This window comes from Ochotona curzoniae, unplaced genomic scaffold (assembly GCF_017591425.1).
Source record: "Ochotona curzoniae isolate NIBS_2020 unplaced genomic scaffold, NIBS_Ocur_1.0 contig_64, whole genome shotgun sequence".
Taxonomy (NCBI): Eukaryota; Metazoa; Chordata; class Mammalia; order Lagomorpha; family Ochotonidae; genus Ochotona; species Ochotona curzoniae.
In genome coordinates, this window is record NW_024466502.1 from 20,630,530 (window position 1) to 20,643,968 (window position 13,439).

The window sequence follows — 13,439 nt, forward strand, 5'->3', positions numbered from 1 at the left end:
AAACCAGGTAAATAACTGCTTGGTGGGAGGCAACGTGGTCCAAGTGGTCTCAGAGGAGACGGTATTTGAGCCTGAACCCCAAGCATGACAGCGTCACAGCCTTGGGGAGATCTCACTGTAAACTGTTCAAGTCAAAGAAGAGGACTCATACACACCCTGCAGAAGGATCAACAGGAGTATCAAAGAGCTGGAAGGATCCCATGTGCCTGGGTCATAACAAACCAGTGGAGAGGGCAGGAAACACGTCCCAGACACAGGCTGGGAGCAGAGCTGGAGGGCTCTGCAGCTCTGGAGGAGGCCATCCCTCGGAGTCCTTTGGGAAACTGAGTCCAGATCTCCTTGGATAGCATAGTCTGCAGACACTGAAGAGCCTTATATAAAGCAATGTAGTGTTTCTACACAATCTACGTGCTCCATCCTGTGGGCTTTAAATCATCTCTAGATTATTTTTAGTACCTAATATCAAATAAGTGTGATGTTAAATAATGTATCCTGCAATATTAGGGGAAAAATGTCTGTGCATGTCCAGCTTTTCCCAAAATGTTTTCCATTTGAAATTAGTTAAATCTCAGAATGTGAAATCCAAAGATATGCTACTTAGCACAGATATCTTACTTAGGAGTACTAAGTAAAGAGAGTATTCTGTGAGAGAGGATGGTGGGCCTGGCGTACTAGCCTAGCAACTAAAGTCCTCGCCTTGCTGGTGCCAGGATCCCATATGGGTGTGGGTTCAAATCCAGACTGCCCTACTTCCCATCCAGCTCCCTGCTTGTAGCCTGGGAAAGCAGTCAATGGCAGTAGAAGCCTTGGGACCATGCACCCATGTGAGAGACCTGGAAAATGCTCCTGACTTAAGGCTTCGGATTGGTTCAGCTCCAGCCACTGAGGTCACTTGGACAATGAATCAATGGATGGAAGATCTTCTTCCCTATCTCTCCTCCTCTCCGTATATCTGACTTTCCAATTAAATAAATAAATCTTTTAAAAAATAATAAAATAACAAAAAAAGATAGAAAGAAAGAGGATGGTGACTTCGACAGTGTGTGAAAGAGGATTATTGGAGTATACAGACTTCACATATAGTATATATTTGATAGTTGTACTAAATCAGCTGAAAGACAAGAGTTGGTATTCAGCATAAGAGAAAGTCAGTGGTAACTCATATTTTGAGCCTGAAGAACTAATTTCTTGGCAGCATCTTTACCAGTGACATGGAGAAGACATCTATGCCATCTGTTACTGTCTGTATAAATTGAACTCTTTTTTCTTAGCTGTATGAGCTAGAGAGAATGTGCAAAAAGAAACAGGGGCAGTCTGCAGTTCCAACTCCACAACTAACACAGTAGCCTGAAAACAAGACTCTGTTTCTGAGTTCCAAATATAAAGCAAAGTCGACTGGTCCCCAATGTCCTTTTGCAAAGTGAGATCCTTGTGTAACTCGCTTCTCACCTTTGCTGCTACAATATTATTTGAAAAACTAATGGACAGCAACAGCTTGTTGTATTTTTTTATTAAAGGGTCAGAGGTCCAAGAAGGCAGAGGCACAATGCAGATACTTTCTTGTAAGCAATTTTGATGGATCATGATAAATCCATCTGTATTGCATTACGATACAAAGATTCTGTTACCAAATGCAGCCTTTTGTTAACAACCATTAACGCTATTAGAGACTCTCCTGTATTTTACTTGATCCCTCATGGTCGTTTCTAGAAGCCCATCCTTCAGCTGTCAAGGTATTCAAGAAGAATCGGAGGGCTTTTGCATGACATACAATGCCAAGTTAATTCCATTTTTGTATACAGGCTGGGTCTTAGATGACTAAAAAATTCTTAAACATAAGATTTTCCTTTGTATTTATTCATCAAATAAACATATACAGGTAATGAAATAAATATATGGTGCCATGTCAATGCATGCTACTGAAAGGGAAGCATAGCTAAAAAGGTGACAAGTTTTGAAAAGCATGAAGTTTAAAAGCAGTATAGGCTGGCAATTTTTCTTCATGTTTACACTACAGTGAAAGAAATAATTATACTACGCTAAAATTTTGTAACTTATCATTCCACAAATCTGTTAAAGTTGGAGGATGACAACTTCATAAGTAATTTTTTCAATTGGAGGGTGTCCAGTTTTGAGAAATAAAGGAGGTGAAGGTGAAATAAGTCTGAGTTGATCAGTACAACAATCACCCTGATACCATCATTGCATTTTGCAACCATGGACTGAAATGCCATATTCTATTCCATAAACATGCACTATTTAAAAAAACACACAATAAATAAAGGAATAATGTGGCAAGATTTTACTTCGTAATAATTGATGAAACCATATCCAGGGAAGTTATGTAAAAATCTAAAAAAAACAAAATTACAGCACACCAAGATGATTGATTTGTAATCAATCATTGATACTCAGGTAATGGGGATGGAAAATGTATTAGAATACAGAAGAAACAAAAAAGAAAATGAGACATTTCACAAGTGTGAACATTCTTGAAAAACATATTTGCATGAAGGTTTTTTAAAAATAGGTAAACAATAGAATATTGAATCATGTAATACTCAAATATCTTATTAGATTTCATATTACACTGAGAAAACTAAATTTAAGCCAACCCTGTAGGGGAAAATATTTGCATGGAAACATACAAAAGAAGGGAAAAGAAATGGCAGCGAATGAAAGAATATTAACCAGGAAAATAGGAAGTTATAAATAAATGCAAATAACTTTTTACTCATTAGATTGAAAAAAATTATTGCTAAAATAGAAATAGCAATATTTTTATTGTGAAAACAGACATTCTGGCCAGCTTTTGACTGAAGTTTACTTGTTAATAGATGACCTCTCTGGCAACTTGACAGTAATTGCATAAATTTAAAATGTATTCCCCTTTACTCTATCATATTATTCTATGTGCAAAAGGTGTAAACATTTCTCTAAAATATGTTCGTGATGAAATAATGCACAAAGTAATCTACATGTCAGCATAACTGAAAAACTATATAGAACAGAAACTAAACAGCATTTAATAAAATACAAAGAACTAGAAAATTTCAAGAGACATTATAACTCTAAGGGAAATAGTACATGTTGAATATATTATATTATTTGCATTTTTAAAAATCTCACTTTTGTTTACAGTATACAAACATGAAAATGCTTTAAACTTTAGCAAAAATGAATATTAGAGCAGGGCCCAATAGCTTAGTGACCCAAATCCTCACCTTGCATGTAGAGGGATCCCATATGGGTACCAGTTCATGTCTAGGCTGCTCCACTCCCCATCCAGCTCCCTGATTGTGGCCGGGGAAGGCAGTGGAGAATGGTCCAATGCTTGGGCGCCTGCAACCACTTGGGAGACCTGGAGAAGCTCTTAGCTCCTGGTTTTGGATCATCTTGGCTCCAGCCATTGAGACCACGTGGGGAGTGAAAGAGCAGATGGAAGATCTTTCTCTCTGTCTCTCCTTCTCTGTGCAGATCTGCATTTCCAATAAAAATATTTAAAAAAAGAGTATCAAATATCAAATCATCATTATTGTTCAGCTGGTTTAAAAAGTGAGGTAAATGGGGTTATTTAAGAGAATTTTGCTTTAACATTGTAATTTATATCATTTTCAATCAGAACATATTTCTGTATGATTTGAGAAATTAAATTTTAAAATGTAACATATATTTTAAAATATAAAATATATAATGTAAATAACTGGAGGAAATCTTATGGCTAAGTGAGAGAAATAAGCCACTGAAAATAGGACTTAGCCCAAATGTATTTTTTTTCTTTTTACCTTAAAAAAAAAAAAAAGATTTGATTTGTTTTTCTTGGAAAGACAGATTTTACAGAGAGGAAGAAAGACAGAGAAAAAGATCTTCTGTCCACTGGATCACTCCCCAAGTGACATCAACTGCCAGAGCTGAGCTAATCCAAAGCTGAGCTGAAGAAAGGGGCCAGGAGCTTCTTCTGGGCCCTCCACGTGGGTGAAGGGTGCCAAGGCTTTGGACCGTCCTTGACTGCTTTCTCAGGCCACAAACAGGGAGTTAGATGGGAAGTAGAGCAGCCACAATATGAACCAGCGCCCATATGGGATCCCAGTGCATGCAAGGCAAGGACTTTAGCCACTAGGCTATGGCACTGGGCCCCAAATCTATTTTTTCAAGACACCAAAATCTGTATTAAAAAAGTATATTTTGACATCCACACATTTAGAGGTTTTAAACAAAATTAAACCCAAGAATAAGAATTATAAAGCCTATTCATCTTGGTTTTATTTTAAGTTAATATGTGCACATTACTAGATTAAAAACAAGTTCACTAGAAATTGTTAATTTGAAGAAAAAGAATAATAGTGTGAAAGAGAAAGAGGCAAGATAAATTGAATTCCTGCATCACATTGTTCAGGTAGGAACAGAGCCCTCTTATTGGCAATAGCTTTTATGAGATTCAGTCAGATGCACAGGTCTAAACGTGAGTATCCTGCTATCAGGATCATCACACACAGGGAGTAAGTGTTACTTAAGTCAGGTGCAAGATTCTTGTGGCTTTTTCTTTCAACATACATATAAACTCTTTCAGACTGTAACATGAATAAGACAAGAAAGAATTGTAAGTAAGGCTTTGGCTCTTTATTTTTACTTGTTTGTTTTTAATGTGAATAGCATCAACGTTACGTTCATTAAGTACAATTCGAGTCAGGGTCTTAATGGCATGAAACCTACTAAGCTCATGGCAATGACAATGTCCAGATATTGGGACTGACCTGATGTGACAGTCACCACGAATTTCTTTCTAAACAATGTGCCTACTTGGAAAGTAATTCACTCATTGGACTAAAGTTCTCAAATGCAGTCCTTCAACAGATAAAAATACAAAGTGGTGAGGCATCACTAAGAGTACCTACCAGAGATGGGCTTTAGGGACAGCAGGTACGTCTCCACTAGGAATGCCCTCATCCCATATCAGCACACCTGAGTTGGAGTTCCAACTTTCAATCCTGGCTTCCTGCTAAAATACTCCCTGGGAAGAACAGCAGGTAATCCAATCACCTGGGTCCCTGTGGCCCACCTGATATGCCTGGATAGAGTTTGAGCTCCTGGAATTAGCCTAGCTTAGCTGTTGTAAGCATTTGGGGAACAAATCTCTTTTTCTCTCTTTCTCTCTTTCTGTATATCCAACTCTACCTTCTAAATAAATTAATGTATGAAGATTTTTAAAAATTAATAAGATATCTTCAAATTGAGGTCTTTTGGGGATCGAGTCAGGTTCCTAAAATTCAAAGGTTAATATTAAACTATAAGAAAAATCAAATGAAAAATTCTTGAGGATGTTTAAGGACACAAAGAATTAAAACAGTGGAATGACCTCTTAGAAATATTTTAAAATCACCAACTATTTACATATAAATTATGTAAGTATCACGAGATGAAAAGAGCACTCTATTAACACAAGACATTTTCTTCAGATTAAACAATAAGATAAAAATAAAAATGTTCTCGCAGGTCCAATATCATAATAAAATGGTCAGGAATCTGTCACAGCTATTGTTCTAGTTTATTATGATAAGGCATATATATAACACTTCCAGGTTGCTGGCAAGAAACAGATTAAACACTTAGTTTGCACGTATTGTATGTGATGTTCAAAGCTAAAAATAAGGAATTCGGTTGCATAAAGTAAAAAGAATAAGGTAGATTCCACACTTAAAGTATAAGGGAAAAATTAGTATGTAACAACTACTACCTATGATTGATTAATGCAACATGTTGTGAAGAAAGTATGTAACTGCTGATCTTCCTAGTCAAAAGGTGAGAAACTGAATCAATGAAGGATCTCCAAAAAAAAAAAAAAGGCTGAATTAACTAAAAATGTGAAACACCAGAGACCTGTGAATGCAGATGTTACCAAATGGGGTGCATAAAATAATTCCCATAAGAGGAAAGGTCATCAAGAGATGGGAGTGAGATGATAAGACAACCAGCAATCACAGCTCAAGATAGCACAGTTTGAGAGATGAGCCTGTTGATGTAGGAAGGTCAGAGATTGTCCAGGACTTAAACACCACATTAAAAAATTCATAATAGGTGTCATTGGAAAACATCACCAGAAAAAGAATATTAGTAAATTGCTTTGGCCATCACATGGAAAATATTCACAACTCAGTAGTGGTTATTAGGAGACCAAAGAGAAGGTTTTTACGGCATCCACCTGACCGATAGTTTTAGAGTTCTTGGGATGAGAGAATAGTCAAAAGATTACGAAGTAGCTATAATGAACAGAGCTGAATATGTGGCCATCAGGAAGACAAAGATAGTGACCAAAATGTATCACAGATTTATGGCAAGGAAATGTGAAAGATCTTTCAGAATCCTATGTACCTCGTGGGTATCTGAGTTTGTATGTGTGCATTGTATACACCGGCAATGCAATATCTGTGAAGATATTTTTCAAAATGTAAGAACTTACTAGGAGCAAATGTTAAATAAGGTGAACGTAGCCTTTTAGTAAATCCTGAAAAAAATCATAAGGATCGACTTGGTAGTCGTCGGGAATGTTTGAAGCTGTAGATGATCTCCAGGGATTCAGAGGAGCACTGCAGAATCCATCCTGGAAGGAGTTGGTGATTTTACACCTGAGCTCAATGATGCTTGCTGCTCTGTAACAAGAAAAACATTTTTCAAATGATGAAACCAAAATATGTCCAGGAAAAACACTGTCTCAAAATTCATTATGCAAATGCAAGTAAAGAAAAACACTAAGAAGTATTACCTTGACTCAGGTAGAAAGGCTACCATCCAAAATTTCTTAACGAAAAAAAAAAAAACACATAAATCATGACAAGGATGTGGAGGAAAAGGTATATTAATACACTGTTGGTGAGAATGTAAACCAATTCAACCATTATGGAAGACAATGTGGAGATTTCTTACAAAACTAAAATAACATCTACCATGTGCTCCATATAACCCAAGTCAAAGGAATATATACAAAGGAATTAAAAGCAGTGTATGAAGAATTACCTGCACTCCCTTATTTATAGCACTTTGACTAACAAGAGTTCAAACACAGAATCAGCCTAGATGTCCATCAGTTAGTGACTGGATAAAGAAAATGTAGTATACATCCAGGATGGAATATTACTTAGCTATTAAAAGTAATGAAGTTTTTACATTTGCAACAAAATGCATGAAATTGGATGTACTTATGCTAGATGACATAAATCACACCTGAAAAGAAAAATTCCATAATTTCTATCATTGTAGTAATAAATATATATTATATAAATGTGTATTTATATATTTATAAATTTATTTATAAATATTTATTTGTGTATTACATATGATATATGAATTACATTTTTATATTACATTTGTATTTATATTATAATGTGAATATATATAATATATGTTATATTTATATTATATATATTTAGAGAGGAAGGAAGAAAATAAGGAACAAAGGAAGGGAGGAAGAATTCTTCCTACAAACTACATTAATTTTTCTATTGTTTTAATATTATATTAACCTGAGATTGTTGGCCTTTACAAAATTCAAAATTTAGAGATCAGTAAAGAGAAAAAAATAATTTCCTGAAGAAAAAGAAAGAAAGATAGGAAAGAAAAAAATAAGGAAACAATAAGCTCAAAGCAAAAGAAAAGGATCATATTTTCCAGGAATGCTAAGTAGCTTTTGCATCACAACCCTTTGCTGTTCTCTGCTACAGCTCCCAAGGAATATGGCTCGCCTTCCTCCATAGCTGGGCTCTCATTCTGAAGCAAAGTTTGAATCAGGAATGAACCGTTTGATCTCTTTCTCTCGATTACCAAAAACAGATAATTCTAAAAGGCTAAAAGTGTAATAGGAGGCACATACCTGGTTAACTTAGCACATGTAAAGAACATATGCAGTCTTTTAAAAGTCTGGAAAATGTATACAATAAAAACTATACATGGATCTTATTGTGATATAACAGATTAAGCTGCCATTTGCAACCCTGGCATCTGATATGGACACTAACTGAAGTCCCAACTGCTTCATTTCCAACCCAGCTCCTGGCTGATGTTCCCTGGAGAGCAATGGAAAATGACCCAAGTGCTAAGGCCCTTGCATCCATATGGGAGGCCTAGATACAGTCAGTATCAATGGGAGACTCCTGGGTTCAGTCAGTCCCAGGCGTAGCCTTCGTGGTCACTTGGGGATTAACTCAGCAGATGGAAATCTGTCTCCCTCTCTCTGAGACTCTACCTTTCAAAACAAAATTGAATAAACCTTCTTAAAATTAATTTCCAAAAAATTTGCCTCACAGTAAACTTATCTTTTTTGAACCATTTATGTTGCATATCAGACTTTAAAGACTGCAATTTTTCAGTCTTCATTGGAAATGAATAATAGCTTTTTTTCAGGTAAAACATTTTTCAAGTTCTTTTTGAAATCCCTCATGTATTTAATGATGCGGACATAAATGTCTGCTATGCATGTAGGGATAGAGATGAGAGGGGACTGTTTCCTCAGGCACGTGTCTGTGTAATGCATCTTCCTGACTCTCTTTCCCTTGTTATATAATCTCCCATACCCTGGCCCTCCCTCGTCTTGCTAGTTGAATGATACTTCTTTTCTCTAGGCTCCTCCTTAGAGACACATCTGTACAGCAGATCCGTAAGCCTCTAGGAATTATCCTTTGTCCTACAGTTAATCTCTTAATAAGGCCAATTTAGCTGTAATATAAATGGTAATTCATAGCATTCTAATTATTTGCTGCACAATTCTGAACTTGCTTGAAAATCGTCTATGACGAGGCTAACCCTACCCATGGGCAAAGCTGATCAGGATACTCTTGATATAGTGTTGGAACCATGGAGAAGGTGCAGGTGTTCTCTCCTCTTACATGTGTGGACTACTTACGTACCCAGTGTTTCAGGACCATTACTGCTCCTCAGGATGACATAATGCAGGATTCGAGTGTGAGGAACATGCAAAGCAATAAATAATACCTATTTGTTTTAAAAGGGCAAGTCAGCCTAGAACAGACCCAAACAGTACCAAACTGAGCACATCACTAAAGGATGAGGCACATTGCTAGGCGTGGAAAAATTGTAATTCCACTTTAATTTTTTGGTTAAGTGGCTGTTCCTTTTTGTCACAGACTTCAGCTGCCATTGTTGGTTTTACTTGATGTGTCACCGCTGAACAGCATGCCATTTGGAATGACCTCACATGCCACTTGTAAATGAAGGATTTGCATTATCAGTTCTATCTTAAGCTTTGACAGTGTCGTTTGTGTTCAGTGTGCTCTGCACAAGAGTTCTTCACCAGAATCCCATCAGATGTCAATTTCATTCAATGTCCACAAATGCTTATTAATACAACAGTGTGCTAAATCTGACTTAAATAAGATTACACATGGCAAAAGAGATATTTACTTTTAAGATTCTCTATGCCCATATTTAAACATATTACGTAAATATGTCCACACCTAAATCTGTCCTATCTTGTTGATCCATTTTTAAAATTCACACCCTGTCTTGTATAAACCCAACTCAACCATGAAAGTAAATTTGTTCATGAGTCATAAACTTATAAACTTTGAAGTAATTATAAAAACATTTCTTGTTAGTTTACGAATCAGGAATTAACTTCAATACCATGTTGCATTAGATTCTAAAAGGAAACCATAAAGGATTTTATTTCTTAATGCTCAATAACATTTAATCATAAATACACACAAAGACAATGTATATCTTTTGACACCTACTAAAAATTTTTTTTTCTGAGTGTATCAAGGCATATAGCACTTTTAAAAGTGATCTATTTATCTTTATTTGAAAAGCAAATTTTACAAGAAAGGAAAGACACAGATCTTCCATCAACTGGTTCACTCTCCTAAATTGGCATATTGGCCAGAGCTAAGCTGATGCAGAGCTAGGAGCCAGGAGGTTTTTCTGGGTCATCCACATGGGTGCAGAAGCCCAAGGATTTGAGCCATCTTCTGCTGCCTTCCTAGGCCATAAGCAGGAGGCTGTATTAGCAGTGGAGCAGTCAGCACACAAACCAGGACCCTTATGCTGAAGGGGGATTAGCTTGTTACATCACTGAACTAAACCAAGAAGATCTTTTCTAAGATTTACTTATTTTTATTGGAAAGCCAGATTTTGCAGAGAGAGGAAAGACAGTGCAAGACCTTCCATCCACTTGTTCATTCCCCAAGTGGCTGCAATGGCCAGAGCAGAGCCATTCAAAGCCAGGAACTAGCAGCCTTTTCTGGGTTTCCCACATGGCTGCAGGGTCCCAAGGTTTTGGGCCAGCCTCAACTGCTTTTCCATATCACAGTCGGGGGTTAGAAGATAAGTAGAGAAGCTGGGAAAAGAACCAGAGCCCATATGAGATCCTGGCACACGAAAGGTTAGGACGTTAGCCACTAAGCTATCACACCAGGTCCCATATATGTTTTAAGAGGTCAGTGCTGTGGCATAGCTAATAAAACAACAGCCTGCTAACCGGCATCCACTATGAGTGCTAATTTGAGTTCCAATTGCTCTAATTGAAATCCTGCTAATGCACATAGGAAAGCAACCGAGGAAGGTTAAGTGCTGTGTTCCTGTCCCCAGGCAGGGGACTCACATGATGTTCCTGGCTCCTTCCTTGGCCTGACCCAAAATCTGCCAATGTGGCCTTTAAAGGATATATCAGCAGATGGAAGATCTCTTTTCTTTCTTCCTCTCTCTCTCTCTGTCTCCCCCATTCCCTTTCTCTCTCTCTTTCTGTCTATAACTATGCCTTTCAAACAAATAAAAATAAATTATAAACATGCATGCACACACACATACACACATGGGAGAAATGACACTGCATTAGAGGACACCTGGTACCACAACAGAGAACAGAGGACAGAACAACTTGATCAACTACCCCAGCCAAGGGTTGGCAGTGACTCTAAGGTGGACTTTGTCAACCAGTGGATTCTGGAGAGATTTTATTGAACTTGGAGTGGCAAGATCGACAGTAATTCAGAACTGCTGAACTACTGAAACCTCTTGAGCATGCCCCACACTGGGGACCCTGTGGTGGTGTCGGGTAGCTGTCCTCCACCCCAGGGTGCAGGTGCACTTAGGAGGGTGGACGTGGCTTCTCTCCTTTTCTCCCTCCTCTCACCAGATACAGCAAGGAAAAAGAAAAGAGAATGTAGACCACCTTCCTGTAGCCCTTGAGCCTTATCACCCTAATCAACTACTTAAAAATCATCAAAAATTAAAATTAGTAAAAACATAAATAAATTAAAAAGTTAACTCAAATCTCTCCTGTTTCCTAAAGATTGATTAAAAAGGACATGCCCCAGAAATTTGGTGTGCTGTAACGCTTGTTCTGCTGAACAGCTGGTGTTTAGAAGTTTGGGGATCAAATTTTAATCCTCTGCTTGCTGTATGGTGCAGAAAAAAAGCTGACTGATTCCCACATGCAACAGTCAAGTGTACTCACCATTATAAAGTAGAAGTTGTTACCAATGAAAAGAGCAATAAGTCAATGACTGAGTACCCAGAGTCCTTCATCCTCAGGCTATTATAAACTGCAAACTTGCCAGATGATGTAGTTTAAGACTTCATCTGTGGTTTGAACTCTTTTGGCCATACAAGGACTATGCTGCTTTGCGCACCCACTCAACAATCTGAGTCAATACAAACCAATTCTAGTACTTCTTGCCTTATGCCTCTGTTTACCAGATGGTCCAGTCTCTGACCTTGTTTGGTTTTGAGGGATACAGACAGCCGGACCACAATATCTGAAGATTCACCACTTGTTAATTCATTCAAACATGGTTTGAAAATATTTGGAAAATTCAACTGCATCTGCTCTAAATATATAGAGACTTTTTCTTCTTGTTATTCTCTAACACTACAATCTCTCATCACTACTGCTCATTTTCACTTGTCTGACCTTGTACTGAATGTCCCACAATTTCTGTTAACAACTTTTAAAAATATTGGGAGAGTTTAAACTTGCCTTCTTGCCTTCTTGACTTTTTATACTCACTGCCACACTGTAGTTCCTTCATGTTCTGTTCTTTACTTATTTGTTTGATCTTCCAGTAATACAATTTGATATTTTCAGGTTTGGAAGAACCAAAAAACAAATAAATAATGTTTAAAACCAAAAACAGAAAAAGACTATGGTTTTAAGAAAAGCTTTATGTACTGCGAAAGTATCTGTTTGGTGGTAACAGTTATCATTTAATAAGTAGATATCTTATGCAAGATGCTTCACTTTCCTCATCCTTATTTTACAGTAGCCTTGCCGAAGTATATTATCCTGTTTCCCACACTGTGAGGTCAATGTGGCAAACCACTGAGTAATCTGGTGAATTCGAGTTTCCCCAGAGAACAGAACCATTATGGTAGAAGATAGATGGATAGACAGATGTGCAGGTAGCTGAACTGGTACATAGGTGATATAGAGACTTATGAGGAATTGTGTCACTTTGACCAGGATAGGGAACCATTCTGGTTGGCATGAGTCAGGTCTGGGGGTGGGTTGGGTTGGGTCACTGCATCTACTGCTACAAATGAAAGCTAGGTTTGGGGAACAGCCTAGCAAGGATTAAGGGATATCTGTGAGTGCATGTGAGAATTGTAGCTATGAGTGGACCAGGTTAGCATATTACACTTACCAGTCCTTGTAAGAACTGGGCCTGGGGTAACCTGGAACAGTTTCTGGAGCCTCCCTCCCTAGTCATGCATACACACCCACATACACACTAAATTGCACATGCAGCTGTACAGACCAGGTTCCAGACCCACAGAGGAATGCAAGGACTGGAGTGAGCTGGGTATGGTGACGTGATCTGAAGCAGGCCTCCAGAATTGCATGAGTACACAGGAGCAAAGAACCCTCACTCTCAGGGAATTGCCCATGCACACATGGTCTGATCTCAGAGCACAAGTTGCAAGACTAGGCTACCTGCCAGAACTGACTCCAGAGAAAGGATGAAAAGCATACTCCAATGGATATGAAGACATGAAACCAGACTCTAATCCAACAGAAGACCTCAAGTAACTCTTCAATGGATGGAAAAGAGCAAGTGGCACACACAATCAGGCCAAGTTCTTGGAAAAGCACTTAGGACTGTAGAGACTCTGAGGCAAACATGGACAACCAGCAGGCCTTAGAATGTATACAGAGAACAAAAGAATGAATATTGAATACATTTAGACAATGGCCACTCAACACTCCCCAGACATTCTCCCCTCCTCTAAGGCACCTAAGGCAGTATCAATAGACCATCTTCGTTCCCCCCACTAATGTGATGTAGCAATTAGAAGCCATAGACCATCTTCTCCCCTCCGCCTGGCCGCAGAAGCATCTCTGAGCCGTCTTTTCCTCCATGACCCTCTCCATCCCTACCAGAAGCCCATAGGGGTCTCCAATCCCCATCTACCCACCTCTGCAGTGAACATTA